Source organism: Ursus arctos, unplaced genomic scaffold (genome assembly GCF_023065955.2).
Source record: "Ursus arctos isolate Adak ecotype North America unplaced genomic scaffold, UrsArc2.0 scaffold_20, whole genome shotgun sequence".
Lineage (NCBI taxonomy): Eukaryota > Metazoa > Chordata > Mammalia > Carnivora > Ursidae > Ursus > Ursus arctos.
Window position 1 is genome coordinate 33,529,767 of NW_026622875.1, and position 24,314 is coordinate 33,554,080.

Sequence of the window (24,314 nt, forward strand, 5' to 3'; positions counted from 1 at the left end):
ATAGATCTGTGCATGCATCTCTTCCTTCCTTTCTAAGAACAGACCAACTATGCTCTTATCTGAGCCCAACCTCTCTCTCCACTTGTACATATTGCTTCAGCCATTCTCCATTTTCTTGTATCATTAAGTATTCGTTTATTGAAGAAATCTCAATACTGATGGATGTATGTTACTTTTCTGATACTTAAAAAAAAAAAAAAAATCCTCCCTTAACCTCAACTTCCCTGTTAAGTTGCCATGTTTCTCCCTCTACTCTCCCTTAAACCTACTCCAATCAGATTTTGTCCTTTACTAAAACTACTCTTCTCAAAGTCACCAATGACCTCTCATTGCTAAATCCAACAGTCAATGCACAATTCATCCATAACTTCACCTTTCAGCAATATGTCACAAATGATCATTCCCCTTCCTTGAAATATTTACACCATTTAGCTTCATTAGCTTTCAGATTTTCTGAAAGCCAAATAAATTTTCCTCTTACCTCACTGGGTTTTTGGTCCCTGGCCTTCTCTACTAATTCTACTTTCCCTAACCCCTGTTACTTTAGAGTGCTCCAAAGCTAGGACCTTCAATTGCCTCTAGCTGTATTTCTTATATTACATCAGAATTACCTCTTTAAAAATACCATCGACAACTGACAATTTCCATGGTTTATCTCCTTTATCCCAGACCTCTCATCTTAACTCTGGATCAGTGTATCTGTCTCCTTGACCTATCTGCCTGATATCTAACAAACATCTTTAACTCAGCATGTTCAAAACCAAATTCCTAGCCTTCTCCCCCTAATGTACACCTTGCATAATCTTCCCCTTCTTCATCAAATGAAACTCCATCTTTCCTATTATTCAGACCAAACATTACTAGAGTCATTCTTGACTTCTCTCTCTCTCTCATAATTCAAATCTAATCCATCAGCAAATCCTGTTCAAACCACAATCATCTCCCATCTCTAACCTTCTATAAGATCCCTCTACTTCTGCCCTTGCTTCCTTAAAATCAATCTTCATTGATTTTAAATTAACTGTAATTCTTTTAAACTATAAACCAGATTATACTCACCAATGGCTCCCCATATCATTCAAAATAAAAGCTAAATACACATCTTAAAAGACCTAGATTCCCTAGAGGTCTTAAAGACCTCTATAATTTAATTCCTACTATTCTCCCCCTCACTTTGCTGCAGCTACACTGAATACTCTTTTGTTCCTGAACACATTAACAATACTCTTACATCAGGGCCTTTGCACCTCTTGTTCCCTGTGCTTGAGATGCTCACTCCTCACCTCTGTCAGGTTTTTACTAAAACGTTACCTTTTCTGAGAGATTTTCCCTGACCACCCTATTTAAAATTTTCATCCCTCCGCCTATACTCCGAACTCTCTATCCACCACTCCCTGCTTTATTTGCCTTTATAGCACAACCATCTAACCTACTACATACTTAACGTATTTATTTATCTTGCTTCTTGTGGACTTTGCTACCTTAATGAAGTTAAGAATTTCTCTCTATTTTGTTTTCACTGTGATATCACCTAGAACATTTTTCAGTAAGTGCGACTAGCTTCAAATTTCTTAGAATGAATAAGGGACGGTAGAAAAAAATCGAGCAAAGTCTTCAGAGTTTTGAGAAAAATTATTTTAAATCTAGAAATATATACTCAGCTAAATGATCAACTGTGAGAATAAAAGAAAAACATTTTATAAAAAAATTCTAATATGCACAACTCAGAAAATACAACTTTCACCATTTAACCTTCTGAAAATTTATTTAAAGGAACCTAAGAATAAAGATGACAATGAGATCCAAGCAATACTGGAACTAATCCAGTAACATAACAAAAAGAAATCTGAGAAAGTCACTGTTTCATACTAAAATAGAAAGTCCAGGATAAGTGAGATATTTCTTCAAAAAAAGCAAAGATAACCTTACAAAAATGTTATTTCATGATGTAGGAACCTGGAAGTACAACCGTAGTGTGCTATCCATAATAACAGACATATATGAGAATTAAACAAAAAGAATGGTAACTTAAAACTGTGGTTAAAAACAAAGAACTACACACACACACACACACACACACACACACACACAAATGGTAGAAATATGTAATAAAATATAGTAATGATTTAAGAAAATGAAGAAAAGTAAGAACTCTTTTACTCCGGAAAACAATGTCTATGTGTCGGTTAATGCTGGAAGGAAAACAGAATTAAGTGATACTCCGAATTGATGTGCAATTGCTATATAAGATATACTAGATATAATCATTTCTCTATGATGTTACTTGGCTCAAAGGCTTTCACAATGATCTTAAGATCATAATGATCATTCTGATTATCGAAAAAAAGGGAAAATAACAAGTGTTGGCAAGATGTGAAAAAAACTAAACCCACATGCATTGCTTGTGGGAATATCAAATACTGAGGCTGCCATGGTAAATAATTTAGTGATTCCTCAAAAACTTAAAGAATTATAATATGACACAGCAATTTCACTCCTAGTATATATCTAAAGAAACTGAAAACAGGTACTCAAATAAATACATGTACATATGCATTCACAGAAGCACTATTCACTACACCCAAAAGACGGAAGCAAACCAAATGTTTACATATATGATGGAGTATTATCTGAATATGAAAAGTAATGAAGTACTCATACACACTGCAACACAGATGAACCTTGAGAACATTACGCCAGGTGAAAGAAGCCAGACTTAAAAGTCACACACTGCAGGATTCCATTTTATGACATATTCAGAATAAATTCATAGAGACAGAATGCAGGCCGACAGATATCAGGGACTGGGGACAGGGTAGAAGGAGGAGAAACTGTTAAAACGGTAAGGTGTTTTACTTTGGAGTGATGGAAACGTGTGGAACTACAGAGGTGGAGGCTGTGCGCCACTGGGAATGTGCTAAATGCTATTGTTTACTCAATTTTGTTATGTGAATTTCACCTCAAGAAATGATTTTTTTAAATGATTTTAAAATAAAAAGATACTCTGCTTTTAGATGAGCCTCTCCCTATTTTTTTGTTATCTAAGTATTTAAAGATTTCCATAGTCTTCTTTAATATTGGAAGGCTCTTAGGAATGAATATTTATGGTTTTGAAAAAACATCTATCTAAAGTTCACTTATGGGGGGCGCCTGGGTGGCTCAGTCGTTAAGCGTCTGCCTTCGGCTCAGGGCATGATCCCAGAGTCCTGGGATCGAGTCCCACATCAGGCTCCTCTGCTGGGACCCTGATTCTTACTTTCCCACTTCCCCCACCTGTGTTCCCTCTCTCGCTGGCTGTCTGTCACATAAATAAAGAAAATCTTTAAAAAAAAATAAAATAAAATAAAATAAATTTCACTTATGGGGCACCTGGATGGCTCAGGAGGTTAAGCGCCTGCCTTTGGCTCAGGTCATGATCCTGGAGTCTCAGGATCAAGCCCCACATCAGGCTCCCTGCTCAGCAGGGAGTCTGCTTCTCCCACTCCTTCCCACTCCCTCTGCTCCTCCCCTGCTCATGCTTGCTTGCTCTCTCTCTCACTCACTCTAACAAATAAATAAAATCTTGAAAAAAAATTTTTTTAAAGTTCACTTAAGTTTCATTTCAGTTTTGTTATTTCCTCTGTTAAGTTCAAGTAAAATTTTTTTTAAAAAATGTTATATTTTTAAAATGTTAGATTAGTATATCTCTATATTACAGGAGTAGGAATTTTTTGGGGGGGTTTCTTTTTTATATTTTTAAATTTTGTTCAGCTGTATTTAGGTATAACTGACCTCAATATAATGTAATAAAATTGTAAGATATTCAAAGCATATATCATGATTTGATGTACATATACATTGTGAAATAATTGATAAATTAATTGGATTAATGGAATTAACACATCCATCATTGCACATATTTTTTTTTTAGTGAGAACATTAAATTTCTAATTTCTTGGCAAATTTCACTTCTATAATACAGTGATACCAACTACAGTCAGCATGTTATACTTTTCCTTTATTTTATAAAATCTACAAGCAAGTGATACTAAGCAGTATTTGTCTTTCTCTGTGTGCCTTATTCACTTGACATAACGCACTCAAGGTCCACCTATGTAGTCACAAATGGCTGGAATGCCCTCTTTCTCATGTCTGAATTATACTCCATTGCATATATGAGTAGTCCACTGTGTGTGTGTGTGTACATATATATGCACACCAAATCTTTATATATGTGTGTATATTTACTTATATACACACACATACACATACACACACACACACACACCACATCTTCTCTATCCATTCATCTACTCTAGTAGACACTTGTTTCCAAATCTTGGCTATTATAAATAATATTGCAATGAACATGTAAGGGCAGATATCACTTCAATACCTGATTTTTCACTTCCTTTGGATATATACCCAGAAGTCAAATTGCTGATCTTAGGGTAGTTCTATTTGTAATTTCTGGAGGAACTCTATACTGTTCTCATAATGGCTACATCAATCTACATTCATAGTGAACAAGGGTTCCATTTTCTCCATATCCTCACCAACACTTGTTATCTGTCTTCTTGATGATAGACATTTTAAGAGGTGTGAGGTGAAATTTCATTGTGGTTTTGATTTGCATTTCCCTGGTGATTAGTGATGTTGGGCACCTTTTCATATAGCCGTTGGCCATTTGTATGCCTTCTTTAGAAAAATGTCTATTCAGTTATTTTGCATATTTTTTAATCAAATCGATTGTGTTTTTTGCTATTGAGTTGTGAGAGTTCTCTATTTTGTGGGTGTTTCTTTGTTGTTTTTTTTTTTTAAGATTTTATTTATTTATTTGACAGAGAGAGACAGCGAGCGAGACAGGGAACACAAGCAGGGGGAGTGAGAGAGGAAGAAGCAGGCTCCCAGCAGAGGAGCCCGATGCGGGGCTCGAACCCAGGACTCTGGGATCACGTCCTGAGCCGAAGGCAGAAGCCTCACGACTGAGCCACCCAGGCACCCCTGTATTTTGAATGTTAACCCCTTATAGGATACATAATTTGCAAATATTTTCCCTTATTTGGTAGGTTGTCTTTTCATTTTTGTTGATAGTTTCCCATGCTGCTCAGTAACCTTTTATTTCAATGTACTCTTACTTGTTGATTTTTGCTTTTGTTCCCTTTGCTTTTGGTGTCAAATTCAAAAAAAATGTCACCAGGACCAATTTCAAGCAACTTACCCTTGTTTGCCTCTAGATTTTTAAGTCTTTAGTCCATTTAATGTTGATTTTTCTGTATGGTATAAGATAGGTGTCCAATTTCTCACAGCACTACTGAAGAGACTATCCTTTCCCAGTGTCTATTCTTGGCTCCTCTGTCAAAAATTTATTGACCATATATGTGTGGGTTTATTTCTGGGCTCTCTATTCTGTTCCATTAGTCTATGTGTCTGTTTTCATGCCAATACCTTACTGTTGAGATACCTACAGCTTTGTGATATATTTTTAAATTCAGAAGTGTAATGCCTCCAGCTTTGCTCTTTCTCAGGGTTGTTTTGGGCATTTGGGGTCTTTTATGGTTCCATACAAATTTTAGGATTTTATATTCCATTTCTATGAAAAATGCCATTGGACTTTTGATAGAGATTTAATTGAATCTGTTGATAGCTCTGAGTGGTATGGATATTTCAACATATTAACTCTTCCAAGCTATGAACACAGAGAACCTATCCATTTATTTGTGCCTTCAATTTCTTTCATCAATGTCATAATTTTCAGTGTACTGATTTATTCCTAGGCATTTTATTCTTTTTGATTTAACTGTAAATGGGGCTGTTCTCTTAATTTCACTTTCTGATAGTTCATTGTTAGTTTATAGAAATACAACACATTCTTGTATACTGATTTTGTATCCTGCAATTTATTGACTTCATTTGTTAGTTTTAACAATTTTTTCCCAAAGTCTTTAAGGTTTTCTATAGCGAACACCTCTGCAAATACAGTTTTACATCTTCCTTTCCGATGTGAATGTCTTTTATTTCTTTTTCTTGCCTGATTGCTCTCACCATGATTTCCAGTACTAGGTCGAATAAAAACGGCAAGACTGGCTCTTTGTATACAGGGAATGTTACCTCATTCATTGTAATTGTTCACTGCAAAAATAATTCTGATGAATAGTCCAAGTAAAGAACAGTTAGGTCCCGCTAAGGCCAAAAAAAAAAAAGGTAAGTTTGGGCATTCCTGTCTTATTACTTATCTTAGAAGATAGGCTTTAAGCTTTTCACCATTCAGCATGATGTAAGCTGTGGACCTCTCATATATTACCTTTATCATGTTGAGGTGTATTCCTTCTATACCCATTTTGCTGGCAGTTTTTATCATAAATCAATGTTGGACTTTGTCAAATGCTTTTTCTGCATCTATTGAGATTATCATGTGATTTTTATCCTTCATTTTATTAAGTGGTATATTACGTTGACTGACTTGTGGATGTTGAACCATCTTTGATTCCCTGGAACAAATCCCACTTGATCATGGCATATGACCCTTTTAAGATACTGTTGAATTCATTTCTGTTCAGTTTGTGGACGATTTTTGCATCTGTCTTTATCAGGGAGGCTGGCCTGTAATTTTCTTCTCTTGCAGCATCCTTATCCAGTTTTGGTGTCAGGGTAATGCCGGCCTCATAAAATGGCTTTGGAAATACAGCTGACTCTTAAACAATGTGGAGATTAGAGGCATTGGCACCTCATTCAGTTGAAAATCCATGTATAACTTGTAGTCCCCAAACACTTAACTACTAATAACCTACTATTGACTGGAAGCCTTACCAATAATAAACAGTCAACTAAGAAATATTTTGTATTTTATATGTATTAGATACTATATTATTTTTACAATGAACTAAGAGAAAAGAAAATATTAAGACGCTCATAAGGAAGATAAAATATATGACATATGTATAGTACAGTACTATATTTATCAAAAAAAAATCCACATATAAGTGGGTCCATACCAGTTCAAACCCATGTTGTTTATGGGTCAACTGTATTGCCTTGTCTTCTATTTTTTGGAAGAGCATGAAAAGGACTGGCCAGAATTCCACTTTAAATGTTTGGTAGAATTCACCTATTAAGCCATCTGGTCCTGGACTTCTCTTTCTTGGGAGGTTTTCGATTATTCATTCAATCTCCTTACTAGTGATTGGTCAGTTCAAATTTTCTATTTCACATGATTCAGTGTTGGTAAGTTGTATGTTTCCAGGAATGTCTTCTGGGTTGTCTAATTTGTTGATGTATAATTGTTCATTGTTGTCTCCTAAACAATCTTTGTATTTCTGTGGTGTCAGCTGTAAAATTTCTTCTTTAGTTTCTAATTTCATTTTTCTTGAGTCCTCCTGTTTTTATACATCTAGCTAAAGTTTTGTCTAGTTTGTTCTTCTTTGAAAAAAAAACAAAAAACAAAACAGTTCTTGGGGTCCTGGGTGGCTCAACTGGTTGGGCATTGAACTCTTGGTTTCGGCTCAGGTGATCTCTTGAGTAATGGGATCAAGCCCTGTGTCAGGTTCCACACTCAGCAAGGAGTCTGTTTGGGGGTTCTCTCCTTCTGTCCCTCCCCTCACTCATATGCACTTGTGTACTCTCTCTGAACAAATCTTTAAATAAAATAAAAAATAGCTCTTAGTTTCATTGGTCTTTTCTCTTGTCACTCTAGTCACTATTTATTTTTGTTCTTTGTTGTTTCCTTTCTTCTAATTTTGTGTTTAGTAGGGTCTTCTTTTTCTAGTTCCGTAAGGTGTACAGTTAGGTTGTTTATTTGAGCTCTTTCTTTTTTCTTACTGTAAGCATTTATCACTATTTTGAACTTTCCTTTTAGAACTGCTTTCACTGCATTTGATTAGGGATAAATTTTATCAACCTTTTACTTTTCTATATATGACAACCTTCTACCACAACTTTTATAATCAGAAAAAAATCCTTGCAATTTTTGAAAGAATAAAAATGTCAAATATAATGGGAATGAGTACTAGAAGAGACCACTTTGGGAAAGGATCTGAGTCATTCTAAGCTGATATATAGGACTTAAAAAAAAGTTAAAAATGTTTTAAACCAGGAATGGCTTGAGACATCATACTGCACATATACTTTACATAGAGAAAACAAGCAAGAGGAGAATAAAGAAATACACACTTTACTATAAAGGGATGATTCTATCAAAGATTTATCCCCTTTTCAAATTTTGAGATTTGACCATTTGTACCTGTGTTCTCACTATAGAAGAACCAAGTTAAGTGCTCTGGTGTTTCCCAGCAGTTACTTAGCTCTTTGACCACATCATTTGATAGCTTGTAGTGAATACAGAGTGAGATGAAAGACATGGAGAAGACAAGAGAAATGGCAGCTTGACTGAGATGAAAAACAAACTGTCTGATTCCATTTACTTCCTGAGTCAGTCATGAACAAACATACAAGCAATCTAAAGTACGGTTTTTAAAACTGCAAAGGCAATCCATTATTAGATAAGGAAATAAATTCAGTTACAGGAAGGAGCATGTATTAAATGAAATATACAAAAATTAGAATAGAATAGAGCACAGCACACATTCTGGTTAGTTAGGGTTAAAACTATTTCAACTTTTGTTTCAGTTTCATTGGTATATTTGTATCTGTGGAAAATGGCTCAAATGTAAAATTTGTTACAATGGGTTGTGGTTAAAAAAAAAATATGAATGCCTCCTGAGATACCTTCAACTCCAAATTCAATAAATTCTACTTTTGCTACTCGTTTAATGAATTCAATGAATGGGGGGGGAGGGGGAGCAAAGGAAAAGAGATGGATACAGATACAAAAAGCATTCTATAGGGAAAGTACTAAAAGTCTCCCAGCAAGAAAACATTTTTATGTCCCCCCTTAAGGCTCAGTTAAAAGAGAAGTAAAACAATTAGGAAAACATTGGAAACTGGCAACTAGATATAAGAAGTGGAAAGAAACTGATCAGGGAACTCTAAGTAACTGTTAGAGAACAACATCATTCCCTGAAGAAGCCTACAATCTAAATATGGCTGTATGTATAAACACTCTCTCTCTCTCTCATACACACACACACTTTTTATACATGAATCTACAGAACACATTACTATAATAAGGATATTGTTACAGATAAATGTTTTTGTCCCCCCAAAACTCATATGCTGAAATCTTAATTCCCAGTGTAATAGTATTCAAGTAAGGCCTTTAGGAGGTGATCAGGTCATAAGGGTGGAGCCCTCGTGAATGGGATTGGTGTCCTTGTAAGAGGAGACCTCAGAGACCTTTTTCATTACATCTACCACATGAAGACACATAAAGATGGTGGTGTATGAACCAAGCACTGGCACCTTTATCTTGGACTTCCCAGTCACCAGAACTGTGAGAAATAAATTTCTGTTGTTTATAAGTCATCAAGTCTATGGTATTTCTGTTAGAGCAGCCCAAACAGACTAAGACAGGTAGTGATGGTATTCAATTTTTGAATGTACATTTTTAGTAAATACACACTTACCTTTCAGGAGACCTTTATTAATCCGCAAATCTAACTGACACTTGAAAATGCATGCTCTTGTTACAGGCCAAAGATGACTTCAGACTCAGTACAAAACAGTTCTCCAAATACAAGTGTTGATTGGCAAATAGGAAGCAAAGAAGAATAAAGAAATAGAGATCAGCTGATTTTTCCCTCAACTGAGCTGCTGGCAAAAAAGCAAATACCTAGAAAAATAAATAAATAAAATAGCTTCAAACATTCCTATCCCAGAAGAAACCCTAAACCAAAGCAAACAATGAAAAATGGAAGCAGAAAAAATTCATGACATATTATTTCAGGCTTTTAGAGGATAATTGTTAGCCTACTCACTAATCACTTTTTCCATCACCTATTTTAACTTCTGGAAGAAAGGAAATCATTTCATTATACCTACAATAAATGGCATTATAATATAAAAATTTTGTAAATCAAAACACCTCAATATAAAACAAATCACATGTTAAACTTCATTTCACTGAAATGACATAAAAGTGCTCAAATAATGAACGCACCATTCTAATACATACTAAAATAATACCAAGTATTGAAATTACATAAAATAAAAAAATGGAAATTTGACATTTGAAAACAAATGTGGAAAAAATTGCATTGAAAAGGATTCCATAGCATTAATAAAATGTAAAATTAGAATACTGATGTATCAGTTTAACAAGTAAATATTATTTATGAATTAAAAATTAATTTCCATTGCCTTTCTGCATAAAGAAAAATATCACCTTTAGTAACAGTCTTCCAAAAATCATATCTGACACAGATATAACCTGTACGAAATCTGCAAGAATGAAAACTGAATTTCTTAAACAGCTATCTAATCTTAGTAAAGAATCTCTTAATATACTTAATAATATACTTAATAATCTCTTAAATTACTAAACATTACCATCACTTTCATCTAGACTTCATTCTATATTAGTCTACTCCTTATAACCTGTTTGAACTTATTGGTGGCTCAGCATATGTACAAAAGGACAAAAGTAATTAGGTAATATAATGTGAAACATAAATCAGTAACACAGAACTGGAAAAAATTATGATAATAGATGTAACTGAAACACAGTGAGATTCAAAAGAAATTAATTACTTAAAACACATTTTAGCATCATATGCTATTAAAACCAAGTAACAAGGTATGATTTCTAAAGAATAGGAATAAATGTGGCATTGATCTCTAGATGGATTAACAAACTTTTTTGCTCTTGTATGGGATACAATTCATGGTTTTTTTTGTTTGTTTGTTTGATAAAATGATTACATTCTGATGTAGCATTTCCTTATTTTAACTTTCAATCTTACCTGAAAAGTTACCAACAACTCATTTTTAAATTATATAATATACATGTGAAATATAACTAAATACGGTCAACACCTCCTTGGACAGTAATATAGTCACATGCTTCTTCTATATGGTTGAGCTAAAAATTATCACACCACTAAAATAAAGCAAGTCTCTATTTTTTATCTTTCCCTTGTAAAAATACAGACCATTTTTACTTTATGGATGGCTCTTTAGAATGAAAGACATTCAAATATCTTTCAACTATTCCAAGATATGTGTATTTGACAAATGTGTGTTTATGTAACAGTTAATATATATTGTCATACCACTGTGTCAATACCATCCAGAGAATGATGGCTACTTCTTCATGATGTGGAACAGTAACCAAATAAAAACTGACCATATAATCAGTATCCTGAGGAGTTATAATTTATTTTGTTTCTAAATACATACTTCACACTCAGGTCAATGTTACATTTCTTACACTGCCTGGGTCGTAATTTACTTTCTTGCTCCAACAGAATATATCCAATAAAATATCTCATTGGCATAACCATCAGAGAAACCAAAAAGGAAAAAAAAAAAGACTATAAGGCAGAATTGGATAACACAGAGGGTTTATCCGTACAGTAAGACTGTATGAAACTAGACTTCTTCAGCAATCTATAGGCAGAAAAAATGTTTACCATAGTCTCACTGAAAGGATATACCAGTTCTTTTTCTAGTTATTCTCTATGGAATTGCATAAATATTGAGAAATCTAGAAAGATATACACATGTAAAAATTATTGTCAGTATATAAGTTACTGCTGCCCTGGGACTGCAATAATTTATGTAACATCTGTTTTCATATTTTTCTAATTTTTTTCCTAATTAACATGCATATTTAACGCATAAATGCTCAGACCACCTCTTTTTTCTGCTGACTGTGCCTCTTTATTTTTGAAGTTGTGCACTCCTAGGGAGAAGTCAGCAGAGATGGAAACTAAAATCTTATTGAAAGTACTAATTTTAAAATGTAAATAACAGTACTAAACCAACTTTCAAAAAAAATTACTAAAGTCTTAAGAGTTTTCATAATAACCATTCAATCTGCCAGCAACAGTCATACAGTAATTTAAGGTCCAAACACCAAAAAGCAAATAGAAGCTTAATTCCAACATTATATTAATCTTCTTGATTTCTTTTTAATTTTTATAAAAGCTGAGAAACCTGCTATAAAATCTATGATTTCTTGTCTTTGTAAGTTTTGGTAGTATTTTTAAATTGTTATGCCTCAGGCAACTAACATACATGAACACATTCCATATGGTAAGCATCAAGAAGTATGTAATCAGCTATATGTTTTTGAACTGTAAACGTCAAATCCTGTGCAGATGTGAGGAAAGGGGAAAGTTTTTACTCTGGAGTGCATTCAAGTACAATCAACTTTTGGAAGCTCTTAATCTGTACTAATTCAAAATACTACTTTATCTTTATTTTTAATAGAAAAACTAAAATTAGAAGCTGATCAAACAAATGCTACAATACTAAAGTATTCCCAAAAAACAATGTTCAATATGCCAACACTGTGACTCCAACTGTACTTACCTCACTTTAGAATTAAACACTTTGTATTTTAACTGCCTAGTTATATATTTCAGTCAGTCATTTATTACTTCTCATCTGTTGTCAGGACTGATCTAGGCCTTTGTAAACACTGAACCCTCATAGAACTTTCTCAACCCTCACAGAACTTACATTTTACTTGGGAAATCAGAGAGTATCCAATAACAATGCAAATACGCAACTGCAAACAGAGATAAATGCTACTAAAAATATGGGAAGGGGTGAGCCATGAGTTTTTGTAACAGACTTGACTTAGCTCAGAGGTCAGCAAAGGCCTAAAGAAAGATTATTTAAGATGAGATCTGAAAAGTATGAGAAATGTTACAGTCTAGGCACAGCAAGCACTAACGTCCAAAAGCATCAAGGGAAAAGCACATTCAGAGTCAAGAAAGAGGAGTGAGGGGCCAGTCAGAGCTAGAGAGGGAATATATGTGAAACAAAATGGGGCAGAAGTCAATAAGCAAAATTACTATAGGGTTTTAAATACAGTATGACAATCAATTATACATTGAAAATTTATCAAATTTGGCTGAATGATGGAGAGGAGTAAGAAAGGTATAGAGAAGTTAGGTGTGAGATGACAGTAGCTTAGACTAAAGTGATGGTGGTAAAGAAGGTGACGAGAAGTCAGAAAGAGATTTATAGGCAAACAATCAGAAGAATTTGGTGAAAGATTAGATTTTGTGGAGGATGAAGTTGGATAGCAATTCCATTCACTGCTATAAGGAAACCTGGAAGAAAATCAGTTGTTGGAAGAAAGAGCCCAAGTTACAATGGGACATATGGGATTAGTCATTGGAGATGTCTTCTAGGGAGTTCAATGTAAGCACCTAGAGCTATAAGAGTCTGGAGCTTTAAGAAAAGCTGGGCTAGAGTCAAATTTAGAATTTATTAGAATATGGACAGGGGAAAAAAAAGATGCCTACATTGCTTTCCCACCTCCCCCCCCCCCAAAAAAAAAATCCCACACACATGCTGTATCCTCCTCATTTCTAGCTATCATACCACATTGGAAAAGAAAGACATATACTTCATAACGTGACAAACTCATTTAGCCTGTGACTGGTTAACTCCGTAAGGCATATTTGCCTTAAGTTGCTAAATAGCCATTTATTGTAATGCCTACTGGGAATCAAAATTATTAAAAATATGCTGAAGCTCTCTAAAAATGTGCATCAGGTCATTTATCCTCACAATAACCCTAGAATTTAACAATTATTGAGCCTACTTTTCAGATAGGGACACTGAAGTTTAGGGAAGTATCAGAGTTGCTAGTAAAGCCAATAAGTGATAGAGGCACATTTCTAACCCAAGCATACCTGAAACCACAGCATCTTCTTTCCACTAAAAAGGAGGGTAGCAGGTATAGTGTCAAGAGTCTGGTTTCAATCCTGGCCCCAGAAGACCACTTAAGCTCTCTTACATCTCCTCACCTTACAATTCCTATATTGCTAGGAAACATTGACATTTTAGGAAACATATAAAGCCTCTGTCACAGCCCACTGGGTTGTGCATCACCATGAATATGACTTGTTCTTTCAGCACAGGATTTCCGGTTGAGAGAGGACTTAGAGCGGAAACTAAGGCTGACACTCGAGGCTTTGAAAATTTCACCATATAGGGCATGGCAGGTCATCAGGAACAGTACCTCGGTTTACCCCTGTTCTTCCTCTAATGGAGAAGAGTAGTTTCCATCAAAAGAGCCAAAAGCCAATATCCTAAAAGCTATAGGTGGAGAGTTCAGCAGTAGTTCTAAAACTTTACAGTGCATAAAAATCACCTGAGAAGCTTCTTAAAATGGAGATTCCCAAGCAGATCCTCTCAAGGATTTTGATGCAGAGGTGGAATAAATTACCCTTCAAGCTTTCTAAAAGATATCTACCTACAACAACCACGTTCCATTCTTCAGGCACATACTTTTTAAATTATTGGTTGAGCATATACATTACTTCATTTTGTCCCATTAAATTGTACCCAACTTGGGGCACCTGGGTGGCTCAGTCGGTTAAACATCTGACTCTTGATTTCAGCTCAGGTCATGATCTCAGGGTTGTGAGATTGGGCCCCACGTCAGGCTCAGCACTGGTCACTGAGCCCGCTTAAGAGTCTCTCTCTCTCCCTCTCCCTCTGCCTCTCACCCCCCCCAAAAGTTAAAAAAAAAATGAAATAAAATAAATTGTTCCAATTTACTATAAACATTTCAGATATTTTTAACAACTACTATCAAGGTCCTTTCCAATGGAAAGAGGGATGATTAAACAAAAGCTGTTTTAACTATATATAAAATACCTCCATCAAAACTGATTTTCCTTAATATAGATTTTAATCTTATGATTAAAATGAAGTCATCAAGAGATACATACGTCAAAAGACATAGGAATGTTTAAGGGAGATGAATGGTTCATAAAGAAAATTTATTCACAAAAGTTAACCTTTGGTCAAAAAAACCATATTGTTGATTAAAGAATCTTACAAATATGTAAGAGGGTCTAATACAGTAACAGTTATTCAAAAAATGGATTAAGAGATTACATATAACCCTGTCTCATGACACTAATAGATGCTAACATACACTAGTACCAAAGCAGCATTCAGGAAAGAAAATGTCTACTATACTTCCAGACACTTCAGATCACTTAAAAAGTGAATGTCTATCTTTCGTTCTACATGAACCGCACTGTCACTATGAAAGTGTACATTCCAGTTACTGACCCGGCAGCTCCCATCAACCTAATCTACTAGTGTACTCACTCAGGACTGCCTTAACAAAATTCTAGTGACTTAATGATTCTAACGAATTCCAAAACTCCAAACTTTCATCCAAGGTTAACTGAATTTTATTTTTTTAATTTTGAAATTTCAAGATAGATATTGTTCTTTCAAGGCTTGTCTGTGAAGCTAAATAAGGGCAGTTAAAATTTAAAGTTTATTACATAGTATTTCCTTGTATTTTTATGAATCAAAGAAAATGCCCACCGAGGTTTTGGTTTCGATCCTGTGACTTATATTAGGCCCATGACAGGGGATAGAAACCTAAAGATAATAAAAGTTGCTTGAAAAAGAACTTCATAACAATTACATCAGTAGTATAATGTGATGCTGATATTTACATGGTATATCTCATTTAATGCCTTTCCTTCACCTTAACCAACCACCCCCCACCAAAACAAAACAAAACAAAAAGAAACGAACAGCTAAGAGGAGCCTAAGCACACTAACTTGCCCAAGATCTCACCACTAACGAACGATAAAGCTGGGATTTGAACCCATGTGATCTGAACCCAGAGTCCAAAATGGTTTTTTTTTTTTTTTTAAGATTTTATTTATTTATGTGACAGAGAGACAGCCAGCGAGAGAGGGAACACAGCAGGGGAGTGGGAAAGGAAGAAGCAGGCTCCCAGCAGAGGAGCCCGATGTGGGACTCGATCCCTGAACGCCAGGATCACGCCCTGAGCCGAAGGCAGATGCTTAAGGACTGCGCTACCCAGGCGCCCCAAAAATGGTCTTTTTTTTTTTTTTAAAGATTTTATTTATTTATGTGACAGAGAGACAGCCAGTGAGAGAGGGAACACAGCAGGGGGAGTGGGAGAGGAAGAAGCAGGCTCCCAGCAGAGGAGCCCGATGTGGGACTCGATCCCGGTGCCGGGATCACGCCCTGAGCCGAAGGCAGACGCTTTAACGACTGCGCTACCCAGGCGCCCCCCCCCCAAAAATGGTCTTAACCATTATAAGTGCTACATTAATTTAAAGGAAATGTTAAATGTAATTTACCTGACCATTACTCAGTTTGTTCATGAACTTCCTTAATTTTATAAACCTTTATGCAGCCAACAATCCCAAATACACTAACACAATATAAATCTGTCTTTCTGGCTTTTATGTTAAATGAAATGCTTCCATGTTGTCCTAATAATAAACCATATCTTCACTTCCTAAATGACCCTTCATCTCAAAATTGTATATAACATTATTTTCTCTCAAACAGTCATGCTCACTTTCACTAACGACAGTCAGTACCAAGTTAGATCCTATACTACCAGAAGCTCCAGGCAAAACAGAAACCAATGTATATACAACACAAGAAGGTACATTTTTGTGATTTAAAGATTATATCTTCTACTATTTCTCTCAGTGCCAACAAGATAACTAAACCTCTCTTCCCTATATCTTGGTTCCATTTAGATCAATTTAGAATCAAGCTCTAAATACCAAGTTCATATTAGCTTAAGAATAAGAAAAAGACCAGTCTCAATCACTCTATTTAAATGAACCAAAAGAAGTCAGGGTAAATTGTGAGAGTTGCTTTGGACACCTGAGGTTCATTCCAATCTTGAAGATCAGTCTAAATGTCCTGAGAAAAGTTAGAAAATTCCAGGAAGTGCGGTTTCCCTAAGGCGGCTGCAGATTCAACCTGACTCCCTGAAATGAAAAATTCCCTTAAGCTTTAGTCTTTGTCCATTTCCTGTGGCAGATAAGGCATGGGCCTTTTCAAAGTACACATTCTCCATAGTACAATAAGGAAATAAGTGTATTTGTAATTAAAGTATTCCCTTCTTTTAAGGATGTTGCTGTAACTAAAATGAAAATAAGATTTTTGAAGAAATTATTTTAGATTAAATAGGCTGAAGGTTTAAGCATTGTCCATAATTTTATTTTGTACTCTAAATTCTCAGTTCCAGACTAATTAAATTATTCTACATCTCATTAACTACTCCTCCTTATGTTATTCCATTTGTTTCAGAGTTCTTTTTTTAATCTGTTGCCTTTTATAACATTACCTGACTGTCACCTTTTATCCAATAAACACTGTAATTTATCTTGTTCAAACCATGCAAAAAGAAAAACTCAAACCACATTTGATTGCACTGGACGGAAGTCTATGAAAGTAGTCACTGTCTCAAGTTATTCTGGAATTCTGAGGAAGCTTTAGTTCTCAGAAAACAGAAGTGGACAAAACTAATTATAACCAGAAAGAGAAGAGATAATAAGTTAGCTCTACAAAGGACTCAATTATTGAAGATGCATTTTTTTCTGCTTTGTGGCTCATGACTTTCCCGTCACTTACTTTACTACCAAACTACTGTTCCTTTATTGATCTCAGGGCTTATTAGCGCCTCCCCAAAAAGAAATAAAGGAAATCTAAGCTGGTTAATGTTGCTGATCATTAGCAGCATAGAAAAATGGCCGAATCAATTATCAGGCACACAGTGAGTATTACAGAAAGATAATTCCAGTGATGGTACAGAGTACTTACAGAGAAACTAGCATAGTAGCTTTAGAAAGGGAGAACTGAGATACAAAAGAATATGAGAAAAAATGGTGGAACCTAAACATAGAAATGAAAGAAGAGAAATAAATTTAGTAAATTTTCAAGGTTTCTAACTTAAGAGTTAGGCAGATTACTTGTGCTATGAGAGGACTAAAAAAGGTTGGAGGAGAAGGGGTAAGAAAAAAAGAGAAAAAGCACATACTATATGACTTCATATATATGGCTACCTCAATACCCTGTACTCCAAAAAAGTATGTTGAGGATAAAAGAAAAAATGAATAAAGGATCTCAATTTAATTTTTGCTAACTTTTATAAGAGTAATTTGAATTTACTTTGCTTACTAAAGTGAAGTTTCTAAACTCACAACTAATTCCATAACTACTTGAGACTTTTGGTTTTGTTTTGTTTTGTTTCCTTGGTTCTAAACAACACTGCTAGAAGCCCTGAAGTATCTCCAATTGAGTATTCTCTTCTAAAAGCTGCCAAATTGTGGTCTCTATGATTCACCTAATATCTCACTTTGAGGTACTAAGAGTTACAAATAATCCAGCTGCATTTTAAAGTTTGCATTAGGTTACTTGTTTAGTAGGTTTGAAACTAATACCCCAACAATATAAATACAAGAAGATCCCATATGTATTAGTGATTTCAGTCTCCTAACTTAATAAAACAGCAGTAAATTAATTTACATTACTAATGCCATTTAGTTTTGCTAATCAGAATAACTTTTTAAATGTATTCTTCAGACCATTTTAAAAATATTTAAAGATTCCAAGCAAAATTATTACTGTGGTCTGATATTGCAATAAAATGTATAAAACTAAGAATATTCAAAATCCCATAAGAAAAATGTTCTATGAGGTTAAGAGATCATAAGTTGGAGAAATGAAAAGAGGAAAATCATAAATATGATAAATATATGTACCAAAACTTTTAGTTTTATAACCCAGATGGGTTACAAAGCTATTTCAAAAAATTACTGTTTTCTATTTTGTATGCAGCAAATTCGACAAGCACTCTGAAGCTCTTGGCTATTACTCTCCAAGGGCAAAAACCCAAATAAGGCACCCAAATCTTACAACATTGAAAACAAAAATTCCCCAAAGATAATCTTATAAGAAATGATGCTCAAAGTCTTTTGTGTTTATCTTTATTGTAACTTCTCTCATTCAAGCTAAAAGAAAGGAGATGTGCCAGTAAATGCATGATTAACTACCACGCTTCTACAAGAACAGATTTCAAAAAGGCTCGTTGAAGCCGTCAGAAGAGCTGGAACCCTATTAAGAAGGACATCCTTCCCAGCCCTCTCTACTAGCCTGTTCCTTGTATAAGGGACTTGAGCACCAGGCCACCTTCTACAGCAGTGTGTGTGGAAGGAAAAAAAGCCCCTAAAGACTAGGTTACCTAATCTAAAATTGTTGCTGTTTTTAAAATATGATGGCATATTCACTGAATACCATCTTTCATAGAAAATATTCAGAAATGACCTTATCTAAAGACTATCATTACGTAAAATTTCCTTCAAACTTACAACTACCTTTCTGAGCAATGCCTGATGATATTAATTTCTCAGCCCATGATACTGGGGTGGGAGTGAAGGTGGGAGGAGGATGTCCTAAAAGAAAGAGTCTCCTTTCTCAGCCAGAACATGTTTAAAATGAGACAGGAATTTTCAAATTAAGTCACTTCTTCCAGCTCTTAAAGCAAAGGAATAATGTTGACCAAAAAACAGAGCTCACCTGGTAATAAGATTCGACCACGTATATACTATGTTATGTATAAGTTACTTTTAGGAACTAGATTGGTAAATAATTTTCTCAAGTATGACAACTAAAAAAACACTACGTACAAAAAATATTGTAGTGTATTTTTTTTTTACTAGAATTACTCTAATTTGACCCTCAGTAGCTTACTTTGTTTTGAGCTGTATTTAACCAAGATTTGGTGCCTAAAAATGACTTAACATAAGTTTATTAATTTCCTAAGAGCCATATTTTCAGTTCAACTTAGTCTCAGATTTCCACACACCCGGAACAGCCATCTTGAGATTGATACAGTTTTCTTCCAGACTAATATTTCCTCAAATAAAATGGTCTCATCAGAGCAAAAAATCCGCAAAGCAGCAGAGCTGCATTTCCTAATGGACTGGCCTTCCCCACTTCATGCAGTTAACAATATCAAGGTCATGGTTCAGGCTAGTGTGTAGTAAGGTCCTGAAATCACCTCCTTTCATGGACACAACAATTTACAACTCTATTTGAAATAATTCCCTCTAAAGGGGGCCTAGATACTGGATGAAAAGAGCCTCCGGAATAAGGAAGAACACCAAGATGGGTAGAAGAGGCAAAGATAAAATCTCGCTAAGTAATAAACCACACCCCAGGTGTGATGCTTCATGGACAGGCGGAATCTCAGAGGTATGGAAATTTTCCTTGAGGAGGGAAAGATTCAAGCTCCACATCATGCACCCCAACCCTAATATTCTGCTCAGGAGAGACAAGACTTCAAAATGCCTGGCTTTGAAAACCAACAGGAAGTACATCAGGAAAACTACAGAACCATAGGGAAAGGAAAACCCACTTTTAAAAGGCTCACACACAGACTCACTCAACCCAGAAACCAGTGAAAAAACACCAGATCAAAAAAAAAGTCCACAAAACATAGGTACAGGAGATCTACTTACCAATCTTGGAACAAGTACCGGAAAGGCAGGAGGCAGTTGGGCCTCACACCAGACATTTTTGCTAGTTCTTCAGTTATGTTGATCCAGTACTGGAGAGTGCCATTTTGGAATCCTCCCTGAAGATTATTAATGCCAGGGGGAATTCCCCACTAAGAGTTCCATACAACACAGCACTTCAGCCAGACCTTGCAGCTGACAGGACAATAACTCTGCCTAGCAGTGTGCCTGTAGCAGTTGCAGCCCTGCCACAACAGGAGGGTACACAAAGCCCCCACAGGGAATACCTCTGGAGCACCAGGCTCTGGTGGCCAGGGGGGACTGCATTTCTGGGACCCACAGAACAACTACCAAATAAAACTGCTTCTTCAAAACCAAGAGATGTAGCTGAACTACATAAATCACAAAAACATAGACTACTGGGCAAAACAGAGAAAAATACATTCTAAACAAAAGAATAAGACAAAAACCTCAGAAAAAGAAAGAAACGAAATGGAGATAGGCAACCCATCCAATAAAGAATTAAACCTAATGGTCATAAACATGTTTATCAAACTCATGAAAGGATAAATACAGTAAGAACTTCAACAAAGAAATAGAAAAGATAACTATACCAAGACACATTATAATTAAAATGTCAGAAATTAAAGATAATCTTTTTTTTTAAAGATTCATTTATTTATTTGAGAGAGAGACAGAGAGGGCACGTGAGCAGGGCGAGGTGCAGAGGGGGAGGGAGAGGGAGAGAGAATCTCAAGAAGACTCCCTGCTGACCATGGAGCCCTACACAGGGCTTGATCCCATGACTCTGAGATCATGACCTGAGCTGAAATCAAGAATTGGATGCTTAACTGCCTAGGCCACCCAGGCACCTCAAAGATAAAGACAATCTTAAAAACAGCAAGGAAAAGCAATTAGTTACATATAAGGGAACCCCCAGAAGACTATGAACTGATTTTTCAGCAGAAACTTCGCAGGTCAGAAGAGAGTGGGCATGATATATTTAAAGTGCTAAAAAGGAAAAAACTTACCACCAAAGATACTCTACCCACCAAGGTTATCATTCAGAATTGAGGGGGATATAAAGAGTTTCCCAGACAAGAAAAACCTATAGAAGTTCATCAACACTAAAATGGTATTACAAGAAATATTAAAAGGACTTCATTAAGCATAAAAGGAAAGGCCATAACTAAAAATAAGAAAATATATGAAAGAAAAAAACCTCACTAGTCCAAGCAAACACACAGAAAAGGTAATAGAGCGACCACTTATAAAGCTAGTATGAGAATTAAGAGAAAAAGAAGTAAAATCACCTAAATCTACAATAATTAGTTAAGGGATACACTAAATAAAAAGATGTAAAATATGACATCAAAAACAAAACATGGTGGCAGAAAAGAAAAAAGTGTAGAGCTTTGAAAATGCATAAGAATTTAAATGACCACCAACTTAAAATAGACTGCTATACACATAGGTTGTTATATATGAACCTCATGGCAACCACAAGCCAAAAACCTGTAACAGATAAACAAATAATAGAAAGGAATCCAAACATAACACTAAAAAAAGTCAACAAATCACAAGGGAAGAAAGAAAAAGAAAAAGAAAGGAACAGAGAAGAACTTAAAACCATTAACAAAAGGGAAATAAATACATATCAATACTTATTTTCAATGTAAATGGACAAAACCTCCAACCAAAAGACCTAGGTGATTAAATGGATTAAAAAATAAGACCTACCTACATACTGCCTACAAGAATCTCACTTTGGATCTGAAGATACACAGACTGAAAGTGAAGGGATGGAAAAAGATATTTCATGCACATGGAAATGAAAAGAAAGCTGGGGTAGCAATACTTAATATCAGACAAAATGGTGGGAGCAATATTTGTATTAGACACAATGAACTTTAAAACAAAGCCTGTAACAGCAGACAAAGAAGCAGATTACATAATGATAAAGGGATCAATCCAACAAGAAAACAGATATAACACACATAAATATTTATGCAACAGTCATATATATAGGAGCACCTATATATAAAGCAAATATTAATAGACACAAAGGGAGAAACTGACAGTAGGTAATACAGTAACAGTAGAAGACTTTAACAGCCCACTTACATCAATGCATACATCATCCAGACAGAAAATTAATAAGAAACACGGACCTTGAACAACGCATTAGACCAGATATACTAAACAGATATATACAGAACATCCATACAGAATCAGCAGAATATACATTCTTCTCAAGTGCATATGGAACATTTTCCAGAATATTATCACATTAGGCCACAAAACAAGTATCAAATTTCGGGGCGCCTGGGTGGCACAGCGGTTGCGCTTCTGCCTTCGGCTCAGGGCGTGATCCGGTGTTATGGGATCAAGCCCCACATCGGGCTCCTCCGCTGGGAGCCTGCTTCTTCCTCTCCCACTCCCCCTGCTTGTGTTCCCTCTCTCACTGGCTGTCTCTATCTCTGTCAAATAAATAAATAAAATCTTTAAAAAAAAAAAAAGTATCAAATTTAATTTAAAAGAAGACTGATATCATACCAAGCATCTTTTATGACCACAATGATAAGAAACTAGAAATCAACTACAGGAAGAAAGCTGGAAAAAAACACAACACATGGAGAATAAACAATATGCTACTAAACAATCAATGGGTCAAGAAAGAAATCAAAGAGGAAATTAAAAAATATCTTAAGACAAATGAAAATGGAAACACATTGCTCCAAAATCAATAGGACACAGCAAAAGCAACTTTAAGAGGTAAGTTTCTAGCAATACAAGACCTCCTCGATAAACAAGAAAAACCTTAAAAAAAAAAAAAAAAAAGTCGACCTTACACCTAAAGGAACTAGAAAAAGGAACAAAGTCCAAAGTTAGTAGAAGGAAGGAAATAATAAAGATCAGAATGGAAATAAATAAAATAGAAACTAAAAAAGGATGGAAACTTTAAAAAAAGTCATAAAAAAATTAATGAAACTAAAAGCCAGTTCTTTGAAAAGATAAAATTGATAAACTTTTAGCAAGACTCATTAAAAAAAAGGGGGGGGGGATAGGGCCCAAATAAGTAAAATCACAAATGAAAGAGGAGAAATTACAACCAATACCACAGAAATATAAAGAATATTACTATGAAAAATTATACAGCAAAACTGAACAACCTAGAAGAAATGGATAAATTCCTAGAAACACAATCTTTTAAGACTGAATGAAAAAGAAACTGAAAATCTGAAGATAAGTAATTATTTACTAGTAAGAAGACTGGATGAATAATCAAAAAGCACCCAACAAAATAAAGTCCAAGACCAGACAACTTCACAGGTGAATTTTACCAAACATTTATAGAAGAGTTAATACCTATCTTTCCCAAACTATTCCAAAAAAATTGAAGAGAAAGGAATTCTTTCAAGATTATTTTCAAGGCCAGCATTACCATGACTTAAACCTTACAGAGACACTACAAAAAAAGAAAACTGCAGGCTGATATCACTGATGAACAGAGGCAAAAATCCTCAACAAAATATTAGCAAGCCAAATTTGACAATACAATTAAAGGATCATACACCATTAACCAATTGGATGTATGCTAGAGGTCTAAAAATGGTTCAACACCCGCAAATAAATCAACATGATATACCACATTAACAAAGTGAAGAATATATGAACATCTCAAAAGAGGCAAAAAAAAAAAGCATTTCGCCTAATTCAACATCGATTTATGATAAAATTCCTTAACAATGTGGGTACCGAGAGAATGTACCTCAACATCATAAAGGCCACATAAGACAAGGGAACAGCTAACATCTCACTCAATGGTGAAAACCTGAAAGCTTTTCCTGTAAGATCAGTAACAAGACAAGGATGCCCATTTTCACCACTTTTATTCAACATAGTGTTGGAAGTACTAGCCACAGCAATTAGACAAG

The 24,314-nt window shown here is 35.1% G+C and overlaps 1 protein-coding gene across 9 annotated transcripts in view; it reads right to left on the reverse strand.

The window, feature by feature from the left end:
• TBC1D5 (TBC1 domain family member 5) overlaps positions 1–24,314 on the reverse strand; it is a 560,456-nt gene that overhangs the window by 406,416 nt on the left and 129,726 nt on the right. The window contains exon 3 of one of the 9 annotated variants that reach the window (XM_057315993.1): positions 9,501–9,601. The exons of the other annotated variants lie outside the window; for them this stretch is intronic. The gene's annotated coding sequence lies outside the window, so the exon portion shown is untranslated. The remainder of the gene's footprint in view (positions 1–9,500; positions 9,602–24,314) is intronic. 9 annotated transcript variants of the gene reach the window in all.